This window comes from Lipotes vexillifer, unplaced genomic scaffold (genome assembly GCF_000442215.2).
Source record: "Lipotes vexillifer unplaced genomic scaffold, Lipotes_vexillifer_v1.1 scaffold732, whole genome shotgun sequence".
Classification (NCBI taxonomy): Eukaryota; Metazoa; Chordata; class Mammalia; order Artiodactyla; family Lipotidae; genus Lipotes; species Lipotes vexillifer.
The window spans coordinates 2445415-2457490 of NW_006792596.1; positions in this window are offsets into that span (position 1 = coordinate 2445415).

The following is a 12076-nucleotide window of genomic DNA, read 5'->3' on the forward strand; positions in this document are numbered from 1 at the left end:
GCAGGCGGACTCTCAACCACTGCGCCACCAGGGAAGCCCTGAAACTCAGTAATTTTTATTGAACGTCTTTCATAATCTAAGTCTTAGGCAATGGCCAGACAATAATTCTATGATTACTCCACTGTTTCATGAAGACCTCATTAGAACTTTATTTCTAAATCATAATTCATTTGTATACCCATTGAAAATTCTATATTAAGAGTGAATCATCCCCTTGTGGGAATATTTGTGAAAAGACCTTAGTTTCTAAGATAAAAGAGGCTAATGTCACTGTTTTTCTTGAAAGGGAATACTAGTCCTTTTGGTAGCAGTAAGACCACTTTTTAAATATATTTCAATAATACTTGTTCTTATAAATCACTTATCAGGCTCACATTTCTTTGAAACGTATAAGTTTTGTGTTAGGTGAACATTCTTTGAGGAAAATGGAATGTTAAGGGCCATTATTGACCTTAACTTTGTCTCGGTTTTCCTCTGTGGCTGTCTGAATACCATCTCTAGAGCATGAACACAGGAATAATTTAGATGAACTAATATTTTATGATTCTCTTCCAAAGATATTGATTGGGATGATTCTTCAATAAAGTTATATCACTATTTGCTTATAGGATAAATATCCTTCAGATCATTATTTTTTGTTAGTTTTTGGTTTTACTTCTTTAAATAAATTTCATCTACGAGTGCCATTTGGGTTAACTCCCATAATTATTTCATACATTTTCTGTGGTGGTAGTGTTCTTTTAGCTTAAATCTTTGATTATAATGTGTGTGCTGTGTATATATCCCTTCACAGCAACTAGCGTGGAGTAAGTTCTTTATAAATATTGTTGAATGAATATATATATATATATATATATATATATATATATATATGGTTCATGGTTTTTGTGAGGTATATTCAGTGTCCTTCAAATTATATTAAACAAACTTCAAGACATGGCATTTCTGGTTCTGATACTTTGATATCTGGAAAAGAAGTGCTACACAAGTGACATGAGGCAAAGTGGATAATTTTTCAAACTTAGTCAATAGTACTCTAGTGGAATGTAATAGATCTACTAACCTGTTAATGAAATGAAATCCAATGGGATTTTTAAATGACTTAAAAGACAAGAGGGAAAGTTATAGTGTGATAGTGACAGCTGGCAAACTTGCCTTAAATGCTTTTAAGGACAAAATTGATAACATCCATAATTGGCTACAGTTCAGGGTATCCAATTCCAATGTGCTGTCAACCGTATATATTTACTATTGATTAACACTCTAGCTACATTCTTTCTGGACATTTTGATGTAGAAAAGTTATTTAATTTTAGGGGCAGCACCCATATAGCTTTTTCCCAGACATGTGATTAAAATTTATGAAAAAGGAATAAATATGTTGCCAGTGGTAAAGTTAATGTTTTCATTAATCATATCTTACAAATTTAAGGAAACTGCTTTGGAGTCAAAGAGAAACCAATTTTAGTAAAAATGGAGGAAACCATCCGAAAAGAATGTGCATGCTCTTGGGTTAAGTACTGGATATATATATGCAAATAGTATGTTGCTTTCCAAGGAATATCCATACATGTGGGTCACATGTACAGAGTCAGAGGAATTCAGCATAAATGCTGATGTCCATTCCATAGAACCATTCCAGAGATGCTGTATATTAGAACTTCATTTCAAGCCTTAACAACTCCTCAAATTTCATAATATACAAAAAAACAAGCCTAAACAAATAAGACTGTTCTCTAATGTACATAGAAATTTGCCTCACTTATAAAAGGGGTCACAGGTTTTTTCCCTTGACAAATATTTGTTGGATGCCTTATGTTATCTTAGTAGAATATAGAACAGAAAAAAAAAATCCTGTTTTTATTAGCTTACATTCTATAGAGGGTGAAAAAGCAAATAGTAAACAAGAAAATATAGAGTCAAATGGTAATAGGTACTTTGGGAAAAAAAATTAAAGCAGGAAAAGGGGAATAGGAAGGGTAAGTAATAGGGTGGCCAGGGAAAGCCTCACTGGGAAGGTATCTGAGTAACAACCTAATGAAAATGAGGTTTTAAGTCATGAGGGTCAAGGAGAAGATGAAACATCTTCCTGAAATGATAGCCTGATGAGAAAGTTTGAGGTCCAGAGAAGACCCCAGGGTGGTTTGGCAAACTGAGCCAAGTGAATTTAGTAGGATGGGATGGATGCCAGAGAAGTGATGGGGTTTAAGGGCAGATAGTTATGAGCCTCGTAGGCTACTGTCAAGATAGGTGGCTTTTGCTGTGTGTGAGACTGGGAAACCCCTGGAAGGTTTTGAGCAGAGGGGTAATTTTCTGTTTTGGAATTGAAAGAACCGTTCTGGGCACTGTGCTGGAACCCAGCTGTAGGAGTCAGGGATGGAAGCAGGGCGACAGTGACTTGGGTAATGGAGTAGTGTTCAAACTAGATATGCAACTTCTGAGGCTGCCTCAAAATTTTATAGGGACATAGTCTTTAAAGGAGTGAATTGCCAGATCAACTAATGGCCTAAAACTTAGCTGCCTGATAATGAAACTGAGGTCAAGGCATTGTGCTTGCTCATCCTCCCCATCTCCCATCTGACATCTCCTTTCACTTTCAAGAGAAAGGCTTTTTTCTCATTTGTTCCAGATTTTACAGTGGTACATTTCCCCAGGGTGTAAAATCTTCTAGAGTGAAAAATGAAGGGACAATTTCAAATCCTTGGATTTGACATCTTTACCTCTTCCACTCCCCTACTATTGCCAGAAAAACCACCATCCCCGTGGGCGATCCCTCTGAGAAGAAAAACAAAAGGAGACTGAGAAAAGTACCTGGTTTTATCATGTCACAGATTAGTGTCTCTGCTTCATCTGTTCATCTGTCTAATCTGTCTATGATATAGAGATGTCTATATCATAGAAATTTAAATTATCTGAATTTAGATTCAGAAGATTGTTTCCACATGGATCTTTATTAAAACACGTATTTACATTGAAAAATCAAGTCAGACTTTTATGACAGAAAATAAGTTTGTGGGCAACTGGTTTGATAATAAGAATTGAATTTCAAATTTTCCTTGAAATGAATTAACTAAATCTGCAGCTCTATGGCTTTAGAAAAATTATATTTAAAGCCTGTGATAAGAAATGTTTTATCTAAAAATTATTTGGCCAAATAATTTAGAAAATAATTATATTTTGATTTTTTCTTTGCCCTTTCTAATTGTATTTGGTAGAATGAGGAGCCTCTAAGTGAAAGAGTAATAGGTATACTGAGTAGCTGTTTGGTGGATATTGATAATGCTTCTTTTTGCAGTATACTTTCCATAAATTAAGAATCTAATGACTCCAATGACTAGAAAAGAAAAAAGTTGGAGTTTGGGTCTCTTATGTTCAACAAAACTAAGTATTTAAATTATCAGTTGATTATTAAAATTTTATTGCTAGACCACTATGGATTTTTGTCATAAAACGTGGATGGAGTTTAAATAATTTAGTAACATTAAAAAAACAAAAAAAGCCCCAAACCCCAAATTTCTATTCTAATGTAGTTATGTGATTAGAGTGTCTCAGTATGAAAATAAATTGTTCTTAACTGTTATTATACAATGAATTTTTATCTGTGGATATACCAACTAACTGGGGGAAAAGCCACCATCTATCTCATTAGGATATGCAGTTTCAATAAAATTTTATATGTTTACTTAATAATTATGAAGTATTTTAAAGTTTATTGCTTCCATCAACTGTATTCCACTAATAATTGGAAAGATAACTTAATTCAGAATATCTTTTAGGGACTTCCCTGGTGGCACAGTGGTTAAGAATCCCCTGCCAATTCAGGGCACACGGGTTCGAACCCTGGTCTGGGAAGATCCCACATGCCGCGGAGCAACTAAGTCCGTGCGCCGCAACTACTGAGCCTGCGCTCTGGAGCCCGCGAGCCACAACTACTGAGCCCACGCGTCACAACTACTGAAGCCCACGTGCCTAGAGCCTGTGCTCCACAACAAGAGAAGCCACAGCAATGAGAGGCCTGCGCACAAAAATGAAGAGTAGCTCCTACTCGCAGCGACTAGAGAAAGCCTGCGCGCAGCAACCAAGACCCAATGCAGCCAAAAATAACTAAATAAATTAATTAAAAAAAAAATTTCTAAGAAAAATCTTTTAAAAGAACTTAGAATGTTAATAGACACAGGAATAAAATTCAAGTTATAAATATATTTTTATTACGGAAAAATTTTAGGTGATCAGTAGAAGATTCTGAATCAGCACTATAAACAAAAATGTAATTCTAGTAGAATTACACCTGTGAGCCGTGTATTTTAAATGTAATTTAAAATTTTAAAATAGTATATTAATTTTAATCTTTTTAGTCTAATATATCAAAATATTATTTCAGCATCATGTAATTAATAGAAAAATTATTAATGAGAGTGTTTATACTCAGTTTTCATATTGATTTTTTGAAAACTGGTGTGCATTTTACCTTACAGCACATCTCACTTTGGACTAGCTATATTTCACGTTCTCAGTAGCCACATGTGGCTACTGGCTAATGGTTATTGGCTAACATGCTGTATAGCACAGCTCTAAATTTTAAATACGTACATGTATATATAAATACATAAGTAGGCTATATTATATATTATTTTATATAACATTTGTATTATATACATAGTTATGTTATATATTATGTTTGTATATGATATAATATACATATATAATATATTAATATTATTTATATATAATATAAACTTCTATGTTGTAACAGAATGGAAACAAGTTTAATTAGAAAAATAAACAATTTTACATTTCCACTTGTCATAAAAGTGCTTATTCATGTTTTTAATTGGCAGATGGGATTAAATCAAAATGACCTTTAGGTTCCAAGAGATATATGTAAAATAAAAGAATTCATCCTTTGCAGCAGTTTAAACACATAATGAAATTTTTAGTAGTTGGCTTAAAAATGTTTAGAGGAATATGTGAGCGAGTACGTTCAAGACTGTTAGACTATTTCAGTAATCCTGGTTGGGGGTAAGAACTGCCCTAGTCCAGTGCATATAATGTTCATTCTTTCTGCATTTCATGTAAAACCAGCTTTTCAAAAGGTTATATACATACTTTATTAATTTCAGTTTCTTCCCCGAGTCATTACAAATGCTTTAATTACCTTTTGCTATATAGTCATCATTATCATATGTTGTGCCTTGCAATAAAAACAGTTATATTTATGAGATTTTATTTGTAACTGACATTAGCAGCCAATCATTGTTAAATTTGTCATTACAAATTTTAAAATTCAATAAGTACTTCAGAATTCACAGATCAAACAACTGTAAACCACCAAAGGTGACATATTTTGCAAGGATGACATTTATTTGGAGTTGTATGTCTTGGTCTGTTTATAAAACGTTAAACTCTAGGTGTTCCTAGTAATAAATGATAGTGCTATGTGTGGTTGCTTTTTAGCACCCTTAATAATGGGATGCTTTTAAAAACATGCTTTGAGGCAGTTGTAAGCCACATTTAAATATGTTGTACAAAGGGTATTTAATGAAATTTATATAGTAGTGAAGTCAAAGTCACAGGTCATGTCTTTCTTCCTCTAAATGCTTTCATGAAGGTTCTATTGTTATATTTTAGTGTCTTGTGTTTTCTTCTGTGCGCTAAAAACACCTCAGTGTAATTATTGTTTTGTATGCCATCTCCAATGACCACATTTTGAGAGAGCAGGAGTTACGTCTTTTTCATTGTTGTATTTCTATCACTTAGCACCTATACACAACGTGGAGACTGGTAGATATTCCCATAAATGTTTGAATAAATGAATGAATTGGTAGCTGAAATGCATTTTTACTTAACTATACCCTTTGCCAAAATTTGAAAAATGCGAATTCAGAACAGCAATTGAAAAGGCCTGGAATATGTCAAGAACAGTTAGGGCCCTCCTCAACTGCTATTGAAATTTGCAGATAGAATTTTTCATAAATATAGTGTCTGACTAAAACTACTGATACTGATTTTTCTCTCTTGAGGATACTTGTACACAATTTAGTGATAAAAATAAAATTTCTAGAAGTGGCAAAAATAGTTGCTGGTATTTTCTGGCAGAAGAATATTCCAGGTGTCCCCATCAGTCCACTTCCCCATTCTTTGTATGGATATTGGATGTTTTCTCAACCTTACAGAAAATATATGCTTCCAGATAAACTCTTTAATCACTCCTTCTATACAGACATGATTATTTACCCCATACTTTGAAGAAAACTCTTTGTACCTCCCTAGGATCTCTCTATTCTGTCTCTTTCTTGAAAAGGTGAGTTTGTCTGAGTTAATCACTGTGATGCATCATTGCCCTGAACTAAGAAAAAAAAAATGAGGTCTCAGATTTTTTGGTTATACTCTAAAATAGTGGTTCTCAAATTTATCATGCATTCAGATCACCTAGAGCTCTTGTTAAAATGAAGATTCTGATTCAGTAGGGCTGGAATGTGTCCAGAGATTGTGCTTCTAACAAGTTCCCAGGTGACCACATTTTGAGTGGATGCTAAAGCTACCCTAGATATTTGTGGAGTAGCAGACATAGCAGATGTGTACACAGTGATGCTAATATATCTGGTTTGCTTAGATCCCAGGGTAATTCCCTGGCAAGATGGTTTGCTGCTTCAGTTCTGATGCCTTTCTACCGTTTCTTCATTTCCATTTGCTTGTGAAATCATTTTTTGTAGTAGAGTTCATATTCTTTAATACAGTCTGCTCTATCGATTACAGAGAAGCAATAAGCAACATGTCAGGTCAGAACTTAAGACCTCTGGAACATTTAAAATCTAACAGACAATATGTATCTATTACAAATAGATAAATTAGCTCTTTTAATTTTATTTATTTATTTTTTTTTGCGGTACGCGGGCCTCTCCCTGTTGTGGCCTCTCGCGTTGCGGAGCACAGGCTCCGGACGCGCAGGCTCGGCGGCCATGGCTCACGGGCCCAGCCGCTCCGCGGCATGTGGGATCTTTCTGGACCGGGGCACGAACCCGTGTCCCCTAGCATCGGCAGGTGGACTCTCAACCACTGCGCCACCAGGGAAGCCCGCTCTTTTAATTTTAAAGTGCATGTTTTCCTTTTTGACATGGGAATGGTTTACTTGCGTACTTAAGCTAATAGTCATGGGAATTGTTGAAATCCATTTTTTGTAAACATGGGCTGAACTGCTTATTTCTTTTTTTTTTTTTTTTTAACATTAAAATATTTTAATAATGGAACCATTTTCTAGAGGTCTTTAATATAATAATAGTTCTGTAACAGCATAGAAATTAGGATACAAATTTTTTTAATGACAACAATAATAATAAAAACCAATTGGCTGAACTGCTTATTTCCTTTGATGTTTTGAAAATACACCTTTTAGTGACTAACTTCGAAGGTTATTAGAGGGATTTGGTCTGAATTATGACTAAAGTCTTGTCAGGCTGGAAGTTCTCTCTCATTGAAAACAACTTTGCATCCTAGAATTCAACTCCAATAAAAACAATACAAAAATGTTCTTTGGACCAAGAATTTCAAAAATGTCAGATAGTAGTATAAGGCATTTGTAGCTCAATGGATGTAAATGTTATTAGTTTTCTCCTTTGCTTTCAGAGGATCCCTTCTCTCTGAGTTAATTTGGGGTTGGAGTTATTTTACTTAGCTATGAAGAGATGTGATTTGTGGAAACAGTGTTTCATATGGTGGAGTAGAGGTTGTTAGTTGTGCAGAATGGCATGGTCACATATATTGTTTAAAGTAGGTTAATAAAGACAGAAAAATATTTTCCTCTCCCTGAGGGTTTATATTGTTGGGACTATGTTTATGCCCAAGCAGACATGTGCACCAGGCTTGTGACTACATATCTTTTATCAAATACAACTCAGTTCTGATATATATACTGGCAGAGAATGAGAGGTGTGACCATATTTATGAGTTCAACACATTTTTTGAAGTTTGGTCACCTTGAGAGTTCTGTTGCAGTAAATATGAATTCAAATGTGAAATGTTTGAGTTATTTCATCTGGTCAGGAGGGCTCAAGCACCTTAGTAGTAATGATAGTAGTTAAGTCTTTTCTGGAACATCTTTCTGGAAGATACTACCTGATAAGTATTCATGAATCAAAGAGACAAGTGGATGAATGCTTTCTAATTCATGTTTATCAAGAACAATAATTACTACATTTTACATATCCATTTTGGGATAATGTATGCCTGCATAAAAATAAACACAGTTCCAGTTGAATAATTCTTGTCAGAAGGATGATTTTAAGACTGCAAGCCAAGCCTTTTGCCTATTATTAACCAGAATACTTCATTAAGTAACAGGGAAGGAGACATTGAAAGCACATTTTATAAAGAGAAATTATTTCATTACAGTGAATAGTTTTTCATAGTTGTCCAACTAGATCAGGAAAATAGCTTTGCATTATACCTGCAAGTATCTATTTAGAGAAGTACAGAAAAAGCTTACATTTGCAAAAGTTTCTGTTAAGAAGAACTGAAGTGATTAAAACTTGATTCTTTGTGTGGCACTGTGAACATCATTTCATTCTTGGTAAAGTGATAAACTGCAAGACTAAGTTTTTTTATTTTCCTTATAAGGATCGGCAAACTGAAGTCACATCTCTAACTTGGACTTCACCTGTGGATCAAACTCTCTCTTTGAAATAGTTACTGAGGCTTTTTACGCTATTCTTGGAAATGATTAATGCAGTTAGACACTCTGACCCCAGATTTGTTACAGTGTTTTTTTACATGGTGGAATAGAAAATTTGAAATAAGAGGGAATAATAAAACTAGCCTACACTTTTCCTGATGATTTGTTAGTGAAAAATGTTTTGTCATATATATTGGAGAGAACATTCTACTAAAGCAGTAAACCTTATTTGCCTTGACCTAAAGTGAGGTATTGCTATTTGTTTGTGATGATATGATTGTTCTTAACTCCCCCTTCCCATGTGTACATGTGTACATACAGTTCCCCAAATCATACAGTGTTTTTTATCAGATTTATTTTGTTTGATGGTTCCTTTTATTTTTAAGCATTTACAGTGTATCTAAGTGACCCTGTAGTGTTTGCTCAGAAGTTCTCTGGGGTTTGAGGCTATAGATCTATAGATAATTTACATGAACTCTCATTTATGCAGCAGGACACTTTATTTACATAATCTAAATGATACCCTGAGATGCACTCATGCATAACAAGTTGGTGATTGCCATCAGTATCTCCTTTCAGCTACCTTTCTACCTAGTCTGTTTCACGGGCAACTGACCCATTCCCCATCCCTGCTCCTGTGTTGCCTGCTCCAAACTCCTTACAGATATGGGGATGTTGGCAGGAGGTGAAATCGCAGATTGGGTAAGTTATCAGTACAGCTGTAAATGGAGATGACCAAAGTGAAGGAGGGCCAGAGGTGGGTGAGGGACGATCAAACAGAACTGAATTGATCCTGAAGTATGGAGAGGAGGTGGGGAGGCGTGGATCTGAAATGCACAGACTACTTTAGTTGCCTTCCTAAGCCCTAAAAGCCAGTTTGTCAGAAAAATGATTAGTTCTGGCAGAAAGCAGTACTATCCAGGCGCAAGCTTTACTAAACCTTTCATCAGGCCTGGTGTAGAGTTCAATGAGTGATAAAAGGAGGGGCAGTGCAGTGGTAAAAAATGAGGGACCATAAAGGCTGCTCTGTAAAGCTCTTCGAAATATCAGTATCAATATCACCTGCTGCTCATGGTGTTGCAGAAGCAGGTGAGGGCAAGGAATTAGCAGTGGAAGTCAGGAATTTTTAAGTAGAAATGTGATTGGGTGGTGTAATCTTACAGGAGGGTTTGAAATCCGTGCAGCTGGGTAGCATGCTGGGAGGGAAGGGGCTGAGTTGAGGAGTGAGGCGGTTTGCACAGGAAGGAGGGCAATGATGGGAGCTGGAATTTCAATTCAAGGGATGCAGTAAACATTAAATATCAAGTTTTGATGGGAGCATGGCACCTTCAAACCAGGCTGAAGTAGATATCCAAAGCTGTATATCATATTGGGCAGGAGGGTGTGCTGGGTAAAGTAAGGGGTACAGGAAAGTAATAATGAGAGCATCAAGCCCATAGAGGCATCCTGGGGAAAATGAGGCAGAGAATAATGAAAAAGAGTCCAGCCCCTGTGAAACAAGGTTAGTGGGAATGAAGTGGGGAAGTGGGCCCTAATCAGTGGACTAAAATACAGGGCAAGTCATCAGTAGCAAATCTCTTTGTGCCTAAGTGGTTAAGAGCAGAGTGGTGAGTCGTATAGCCTGATCTTTTTAAGTGGGTGATGAGGGGCTCCACTCTTTCTTAGGGTCTATGAAGCGCTTGGCAATGCATCTCTAGTGTCTGGACTAGTCAAGCATCTTTCCAAGACATAGCCTGACATGGTAATCCCCATTAGTTCCAGGGTAGGTTAAAGAGTGTGCAGATGATGAGTGCTCTAGGCAAGTGACTTGGATGGGTGAGGCTTGGATTGAAAGACTATATTCTACACAGGCAAAGTTATAGTTTATAAATGAATAGGTATGAATAGCCTAGTAACCATTCTCAAGTTGAAATTATTTAAAGCATTTGCTACTATTTACTACTTTTTAAAAACTGTAGTTGATTTACAATGTCGTGTTAGTTTCGGGTGTTGGAATTTTTGGAGCGGACTCTGTCTCTTTCTATAACCCTAGTTTGGTTCTAGTATTATTAAATCATGAAACAAAACTGAAATAGATAATGAGAAGATCTAGTACAATGTGATAATTAGTCACTAGGCAGTGGACAGTTTGGGTTTCACCTTTGATTCAACTAGTCCTATCCGAGGCCTGTTTATGGCCCAGCAAGTGTTGAGATCAACAGCCTCACAGTCCTTGTTCCACCTGAGACATGAAGGCTAATAGGCAGTAAAATCATTATCATAAAGAAACATGAAACCTAAATGGCACAAGGCTTTTAAGACAGTTTAAAAGGCAGTTAGATTCTATGGATAAACGAAACTCTCCAAATTCTAGTTGCTCTCATGGTATATGTAAATATTTAAATGGATAAAAGTAGAGAATAGCAGCAAAGGAATTCATTTTTCTCAAATTTCCATACACCTGTGAATGGAGTGGTCGTTAGTGTCAGAGCGAAACCCGATTCTCTGCTGAGGCATTCTGAAGAAGTAAAGGGGGCCGTGATGGGAGCTGGAATATATGCCAGTACAAGGAAAATGCCTCTTTCTATGACATAATTTAGGCAGAGCTTTCCTTTTTCTCCATGGGTGATTGTTCATTCTTTCTGGATGCCCCAGAGTTAACTTTGAAGTTAAGCAGGTACTTTTGGAAGTTGCCTTAAATTGTTCCATTTAAGAGCCATTGCATTGTTCTCTTTTCCTGAGAGAAGATGTTGACTATCATTAATTCTTTCCTAGAAGAGTAAACACTCTCACTGTATGCAATTTACAGCCAGAGCACAGTTTGGCCACTGGCACCACTAAGCACTCCTCTCTGGGGGGATTTGGTAGGAGCTGTTAATCTGGATGGAACAGACACTTCCCACACAAGTGGATCAACAAAGCCCCATAGGTCAGAGGCCATGCCATCCGCAGTGTGCTAAAAGAAGGAAACATTCCAAATAGGCCCTCTTCATGGATCCAGCCTGGCCAAGTACATCATTTTCTGCCTTTTGTTTACTTTGGTATTCCAGGTGCAACCTATTTTCTCTCAGCTCTTTGTTCTTAATCTGCAGCAAAAACATTCTTTGCTGATTGCTTTTGTTAAGCCCTCAAATTCTTACACATTTAACTTATCAGGAGCTTTATTTTCATGTCTCTGTTCTGTGACAAAGTCATTTCCCACCAGTCTAACATTTTTAATCAGAGAAATATTAGGTCTATCAGAATTTTGGAGATTTAATATTTATTTGCCAAGGATATTTTAGATGTGCCATGTAAGTATATCTATCCATATTATTGGGATTTTATACAAACTGTAGGTGTTGAAGGGTACAGAAAATAAATGTATACATTTTTAATTTAGGGGGAAGTTTTAAAACATGAGAATCTTTTCTGAACCAAAGAGGGAAAG